We start from the raw sequence: 7,500 nt of genomic DNA, 5'->3' as shown, positions 1-7,500 counted from the left end.
GGGTTAGGGTTAGGGTTAGGGTTAGGGTTAGGGTTAGGGTTAGGGTTAGGGTTAGGGTTAGGGTTAGGGTTAGGGTTAGGGTTAGGGTTAGGGTTAGGGTTAGGGTTAGGGTTAGGGTTAGGGTTAGGGTTAGGGTTAGGGTTAGGGTTAGGGTTAGGGTTAGGGTTAGGGTTAGGGTTAGGGTTAGGGTTAGGGTTAGGGTTAGGGTTAGGGTTAGGGTTAGGGTTAGGGTTAGGGTTAGGGTTAGGGTTAGGGTTAGGGTTAGGGTTAGGGTTAGGGTTAGGGTTAGGGTTAGGGTTAGGGTTAGGGTTAGGGTTAGGGTTAGGGTTAGGGTTAGGGTTAGGGTTAGGGTTAGGGTTAGGGTTAGGGTTAGGGTTAGGGTTAGGGTTAGGGTTAGGGTTAGGGTTAGGGTTAGGGTTAGGGTTAGGGTTAGGGTTAGGGTTAGGGTTAGGGTTAGGGTTAGGGTTAGGGTTAGGGTTAGGGTTAGGGTTAGGGTTAGGGTTAGGGTTAGGGTTAGGGTTAGGGTTAGGGTTAGGGTTAGGGTTAGGGTTAGGGTTAGGGTTAGGGTTAGGGTTAGGGTTAGGGTTAGGGTTAGGGTTAGGGTTAGGGTTAGGGTTAGGGTTAGGGTTAGGGTTAGGGTTAGGGTTAGGGTTAGGGTTAGGGTTAGGGTTAGGGTTAGGGTTAGGGTTAGGGTTAGGGTTAGGGTTAGGGTTAGGGTTAGGGTTAGGGTTAGGGTTAGGGTTAGGGTTAGGGTTAGGGTTAGGGTTAGGGTTAGGGTTAGGGTTAGGGTTAGGGTTAGGGTTAGGGTTAGGGTTAGGGTTAGGGTTAGGGTTAGGGTTAGGGTTAGGGTTAGGGTTAGGGTTAGGGTTAGGGTTAGGGTTAGGGTTAGGGTTAGGGTTAGGGTTAGGGTTAGGGTTAGGGTTAGGGTTAGGGTTAGGGTTAGGGTTAGGGTTAGGGTTAGGGTTAGGGTTAGGGTTAGGGTTAGGGTTAGGGTTAGGGTTAGGGTTAGGGTTAGGGTTAGGGTTAGGGTTAGGGTTAGGGTTAGGGTTAGGGTTAGGGTTAGGGTTAGGGTTAGGGTTAGGGTTAGGGTTAGGGTTAGGGTTAGGGTTAGGGTTAGGGTTAGGGTTAGGGTTAGGGTTAGGGTTAGGGTTAGGGTTAGGGTTAGGGTTAGGGTTAGGGTTAGGGTTAGGGTTAGGGTTAGGGTTAGGGTTAGGGTTAGGGTTAGGGTTAGGGTTAGGGTTAGGGTTAGGGTTAGGGTTAGGGTTAGGGTTAGGGTTAGGGTTAGGGTTAGGGTTAGGGTTAGGGTTAGGGTTAGGGTTAGGGTTAGGGTTAGGGTTAGGGTTAGGGTTAGGGTTAGGGTTAGGGTTAGGGTTAGGGTTAGGGTTAGGGTTAGGGTTAGGGTTAGGGTTAGGGTTAGGGTTAGGGTTAGGGTTAGGGTTAGGGTTAGGGTTAGGGTTAGGGTTAGGGTTAGGGTTAGGGTTAGGGTTAGGGTTAGGGTTAGGGTTAGGGTTAGGGTTAGGGTTAGGGTTAGGGTTAGGGTTAGGGTTAGGGTTAGGGTTAGGGTTAGGGTTAGGGTTAGGGTTAGGGTTAGGGTTAGGGTTAGGGTTAGGGTTAGGGTTAGGGTTAGGGTTAGGGTTAGGGTTAGGGTTAGGGTTAGGGTTAGGGTTAGGGTTAGGGTTAGGGTTAGGGTTAGGGTTAGGGTTAGGGTTAGGGTTAGGGTTAGGGTTAGGGTTAGGGTTAGGGTTAGGGTTAGGGTTAGGGTTAGGGTTAGGGTTAGGGTTAGGGTTAGGGTTAGGGTTAGGGTTAGGGTTAGGGTTAGGGTTAGGGTTAGGGTTAGGGTTAGGGTTAGGGTTAGGGTTAGGGTTAGGGTTAGGGTTAGGGTTAGGGTTAGGGTTAGGGTTAGGGTTAGGGTTAGGGTTAGGGTTAGGGTTAGGGTTAGGGTTAGGGTTAGGGTTAGGGTTAGGGTTAGGGTTAGGGTTAGGGTTAGGGTTAGGGTTAGGGTTAGGGTTAGGGTTAGGGTTAGGGTTAGGGTTAGGGTTAGGGTTAGGGTTAGGGTTAGGGTTAGGGTTAGGGTTAGGGTTAGGGTTAGGGTTAGGGTTAGGGTTAGGGTTAGGGTTAGGGTTAGGGTTAGGGTTAGGGTTAGGGTTAGGGTTAGGGTTAGGGTTAGGGTTAGGGTTAGGGTTAGGGTTAGGGTTAGGGTTAGGGTTAGGGTTAGGGTTAGGGTTAGGGTTAGGGTTAGGGTTAGGGTTAGGGTTAGGGTTAGGGTTAGGGTTAGGGTTAGGGTTAGGGTTAGGGTTAGGGTTAGGGTTAGGGTTAGGGTTAGGGTTAGGGTTAGGGTTAGGGTTAGGGTTAGGGTTAGGGTTAGGGTTAGGGTTAGGGTTAGGGTTAGGGTTAGGGTTAGGGTTAGGGTTAGGGTTAGGGTTAGGGTTAGGGTTAGGGTTAGGGTTAGGGTTAGGGTTAGGGTTAGGGTTAGGGTTAGGGTTAGGGTTAGGGTTAGGGTTAGGGTTAGGGTTAGGGTTAGGGTTAGGGTTAGGGTTAGGGTTAGGGTTAGGGTTAGGGTTAGGGTTAGGGTTAGGGTTAGGGTTAGGGTTAGGGTTAGGGTTAGGGTTAGGGTTAGGGTTAGGGTTAGGGTTAGGGTTAGGGTTAGGGTTAGGGTTAGGGTTAGGGTTAGGGTTAGGGTTAGGGTTAGGGTTAGGGTTAGGGTTAGGGTTAGGGTTAGGGTTAGGGTTAGGGTTAGGGTTAGGGTTAGGGTTAGGGTTAGGGTTAGGGTTAGGGTTAGGGTTAGGGTTAGGGTTAGGGTTAGGGTTAGGGTTAGGGTTAGGGTTAGGGTTAGGGTTAGGGTTAGGGTTAGGGTTAGGGTTAGGGTTAGGGTTAGGGTTAGGGTTAGGGTTAGGGTTAGGGTTAGGGTTAGGGTTAGGGTTAGGGTTAGGGTTAGGGTTAGGGTTAGGGTTAGGGTTAGGGTTAGGGTTAGGGTTAGGGTTAGGGTTAGGGTTAGGGTTAGGGTTAGGGTTAGGGTTAGGGTTAGGGTTAGGGTTAGGGTTAGGGTTAGGGTTAGGGTTAGGGTTAGGGTTAGGGTTAGGGTTAGGGTTAGGGTTAGGGTTAGGGTTAGGGTTAGGGTTAGGGTTAGGGTTAGGGTTAGGGTTAGGGTTAGGGTTAGGGTTAGGGTTAGGGTTAGGGTTAGGGTTAGGGTTAGGGTTAGGGTTAGGGTTAGGGTTAGGGTTAGGGTTAGGGTTAGGGTTAGGGTTAGGGTTAGGGTTAGGGTTAGGGTTAGGGTTAGGGTTAGGGTTAGGGTTAGGGTTAGGGTTAGGGTTAGGGTTAGGGTTAGGGTTAGGGTTAGGGTTAGGGTTAGGGTTAGGGTTAGGGTTAGGGTTAGGGTTAGGGTTAGGGTTAGGGTTAGGGTTAGGGTTAGGGTTAGGGTTAGGGTTAGGGTTAGGGTTAGGGTTAGGGTTAGGGTTAGGGTTAGGGTTAGGGTTAGGGTTAGGGTTAGGGTTAGGGTTAGGGTTAGGGTTAGGGTTAGGGTTAGGGTTAGGGTTAGGGTTAGGGTTAGGGTTAGGGTTAGGGTTAGGGTTAGGGTTAGGGTTAGGGTTAGGGTTAGGGTTAGGGTTAGGGTTAGGGTTAGGGTTAGGGTTAGGGTTAGGGTTAGGGTTAGGGTTAGGGTTAGGGTTAGGGTTAGGGTTAGGGTTAGGGTTAGGGTTAGGGTTAGGGTTAGGGTTAGGGTTAGGGTTAGGGTTAGGGTTAGGGTTAGGGTTAGGGTTAGGGTTAGGGTTAGGGTTAGGGTTAGGGTTAGGGTTAGGGTTAGGGTTAGGGTTAGGGTTAGGGTTAGGGTTAGGGTTAGGGTTAGGGTTAGGGTTAGGGTTAGGGTTAGGGTTAGGGTTAGGGTTAGGGTTAGGGTTAGGGTTAGGGTTAGGGTTAGGGTTAGGGTTAGGGTTAGGGTTAGGGTTAGGGTTAGGGTTAGGGTTAGGGTTAGGGTTAGGGTTAGGGTTAGGGTTAGGGTTAGGGTTAGGGTTAGGGTTAGGGTTAGGGTTAGGGTTAGGGTTAGGGTTAGGGTTAGGGTTAGGGTTAGGGTTAGGGTTAGGGTTAGGGTTAGGGTTAGGGTTAGGGTTAGGGTTAGGGTTAGGGTTAGGGTTAGGGTTAGGGTTAGGGTTAGGGTTAGGGTTAGGGTTAGGGTTAGGGTTAGGGTTAGGGTTAGGGTTAGGGTTAGGGTTAGGGTTAGGGTTAGGGTTAGGGTTAGGGTTAGGGTTAGGGTTAGGGTTAGGGTTAGGGTTAGGGTTAGGGTTAGGGTTAGGGTTAGGGTTAGGGTTAGGGTTAGGGTTAGGGTTAGGGTTAGGGTTAGGGTTAGGGTTAGGGTTAGGGTTAGGGTTAGGGTTAGGGTTAGGGTTAGGGTTAGGGTTAGGGTTAGGGTTAGGGTTAGGGTTAGGGTTAGGGTTAGGGTTAGGGTTAGGGTTAGGGTTAGGGTTAGGGTTAGGGTTAGGGTTAGGGTTAGGGTTAGGGTTAGGGTTAGGGTTAGGGTTAGGGTTAGGGTTAGGGTTAGGGTTAGGGTTAGGGTTAGGGTTAGGGTTAGGGTTAGGGTTAGGGTTAGGGTTAGGGTTAGGGTTAGGGTTAGGGTTAGGGTTAGGGTTAGGGTTAGGGTTAGGGTTAGGGTTAGGGTTAGGGTTAGGGTTAGGGTTAGGGTTAGGGTTAGGGTTAGGGTTAGGGTTAGGGTTAGGGTTAGGGTTAGGGTTAGGGTTAGGGTTAGGGTTAGGGTTAGGGTTAGGGTTAGGGTTAGGGTTAGGGTTAGGGTTAGGGTTAGGGTTAGGGTTAGGGTTAGGGTTAGGGTTAGGGTTAGGGTTAGGGTTAGGGTTAGGGTTAGGGTTAGGGTTAGGGTTAGGGTTAGGGTTAGGGTTAGGGTTAGGGTTAGGGTTAGGGTTAGGGTTAGGGTTAGGGTTAGGGTTAGGGTTAGGGTTAGGGTTAGGGTTAGGGTTAGGGTTAGGGTTAGGGTTAGGGTTAGGGTTAGGGTTAGGGTTAGGGTTAGGGTTAGGGTTAGGGTTAGGGTTAGGGTTAGGGTTAGGGTTAGGGTTAGGGTTAGGGTTAGGGTTAGGGTTAGGGTTAGGGTTAGGGTTAGGGTTAGGGTTAGGGTTAGGGTTAGGGTTAGGGTTAGGGTTAGGGTTAGGGTTAGGGTTAGGGTTAGGGTTAGGGTTAGGGTTAGGGTTAGGGTTAGGGTTAGGGTTAGGGTTAGGGTTAGGGTTAGGGTTAGGGTTAGGGTTAGGGTTAGGGTTAGGGTTAGGGTTAGGGTTAGGGTTAGGGTTAGGGTTAGGGTTAGGGTTAGGGTTAGGGTTAGGGTTAGGGTTAGGGTTAGGGTTAGGGTTAGGGTTAGGGTTAGGGTTAGGGTTAGGGTTAGGGTTAGGGTTAGGGTTAGGGTTAGGGTTAGGGTTAGGGTTAGGGTTAGGGTTAGGGTTAGGGTTAGGGTTAGGGTTAGGGTTAGGGTTAGGGTTAGGGTTAGGGTTAGGGTTAGGGTTAGGGTTAGGGTTAGGGTTAGGGTTAGGGTTAGGGTTAGGGTTAGGGTTAGGGTTAGGGTTAGGGTTAGGGTTAGGGTTAGGGTTAGGGTTAGGGTTAGGGTTAGGGTTAGGGTTAGGGTTAGGGTTAGGGTTAGGGTTAGGGTTAGGGTTAGGGTTAGGGTTAGGGTTAGGGTTAGGGTTAGGGTTAGGGTTAGGGTTAGGGTTAGGGTTAGGGTTAGGGTTAGGGTTAGGGTTAGGGTTAGGGTTAGGGTTAGGGTTAGGGTTAGGGTTAGGGTTAGGGTTAGGGTTAGGGTTAGGGTTAGGGTTAGGGTTAGGGTTAGGGTTAGGGTTAGGGTTAGGGTTAGGGTTAGGGTTAGGGTTAGGGTTAGGGTTAGGGTTAGGGTTAGGGTTAGGGTTAGGGTTAGGGTTAGGGTTAGGGTTAGGGTTAGGGTTAGGGTTAGGGTTAGGGTTAGGGTTAGGGTTAGGGTTAGGGTTAGGGTTAGGGTTAGGGTTAGGGTTAGGGTTAGGGTTAGGGTTAGGGTTAGGGTTAGGGTTAGGGTTAGGGTTAGGGTTAGGGTTAGGGTTAGGGTTAGGGTTAGGGTTAGGGTTAGGGTTAGGGTTAGGGTTAGGGTTAGGGTTAGGGTTAGGGTTAGGGTTAGGGTTAGGGTTAGGGTTAGGGTTAGGGTTAGGGTTAGGGTTAGGGTTAGGGTTAGGGTTAGGGTTAGGGTTAGGGTTAGGGTTAGGGTTAGGGTTAGGGTTAGGGTTAGGGTTAGGGTTAGGGTTAGGGTTAGGGTTAGGGTTAGGGTTAGGGTTAGGGTTAGGGTTAGGGTTAGGGTTAGGGTTAGGGTTAGGGTTAGGGTTAGGGTTAGGGTTAGGGTTAGGGTTAGGGTTAGGGTTAGGGTTAGGGTTAGGGTTAGGGTTAGGGTTAGGGTTAGGGTTAGGGTTAGGGTTAGGGTTAGGGTTAGGGTTAGGGTTAGGGTTAGGGTTAGGGTTAGGGTTAGGGTTAGGGTTAGGGTTAGGGTTAGGGTTAGGGTTAGGGTTAGGGTTAGGGTTAGGGTTAGGGTTAGGGTTAGGGTTAGGGTTAGGGTTAGGGTTAGGGTTAGGGTTAGGGTTAGGGTTAGGGTTAGGGTTAGGGTTAGGGTTAGGGTTAGGGTTAGGGTTAGGGTTAGGGTTAGGGTTAGGGTTAGGGTTAGGGTTAGGGTTAGGGTTAGGGTTAGGGTTAGGGTTAGGGTTAGGGTTAGGGTTAGGGTTAGGGTTAGGGTTAGGGTTAGGGTTAGGGTTAGGGTTAGGGTTAGGGTTAGGGTTAGGGTTAGGGTTAGGGTTAGGGTTAGGGTTAGGGTTAGGGTTAGGGTTAGGGTTAGGGTTAGGGTTAGGGTTAGGGTTAGGGTTAGGGTTAGGGTTAGGGTTAGGGTTAGGGTTAGGGTTAGGGTTAGGGTTAGGGTTAGGGTTAGGGTTAGGGTTAGGGTTAGGGTTAGGGTTAGGGTTAGGGTTAGGGTTAGGGTTAGGGTTAGGGTTAGGGTTAGGGTTAGGGTTAGGGTTAGGGTTAGGGTTAGGGTTAGGGTTAGGGTTAGGGTTAGGGTTAGGGTTAGGGTTAGGGTTAGGGTTAGGGTTAGGGTTAGGGTTAGGGTTAGGGTTAGGGTTAGGGTTAGGGTTAGGGTTAGGGTTAGGGTTAGGGTTAGGGTTAGGGTTAGGGTTAGGGTTAGGGTTAGGGTTAGGGTTAGGGTTAGGGTTAGGGTTAGGGTTAGGGTTAGGGTTAGGGTTAGGGTTAGGGTTAGGGTTAGGGTTAGGGTTAGGGTTAGGGTTAGGGTTAGGGTTAGGGTTAGGGTTAGGGTTAGGGTTAGGGTTAGGGTTAGGGTTAGGGTTAGGGTTAGGGTTAGGGTTAGGGTTAGGGTTAGGGTTAGGGTTAGGGTTAGGGTTAGGGTTAGGGTTAGGGTTAGGGTTAGGGTTAGGGTTAGGGTTAGGGTTAGGGTTAGGGTTAGGGTTAGGGTTAGGGTTAGGGTTAGGGTTAGGGTTAGGGTTAGGGTTA

Source organism: Nerophis lumbriciformis, linkage group LG12 (assembly GCF_033978685.3).
Source record: "Nerophis lumbriciformis linkage group LG12, RoL_Nlum_v2.1, whole genome shotgun sequence".
Lineage (NCBI taxonomy): Eukaryota > Metazoa > Chordata > Actinopteri > Syngnathiformes > Syngnathidae > Nerophis > Nerophis lumbriciformis.
Note: the sequence above shows the minus strand (reverse complement) of the source record.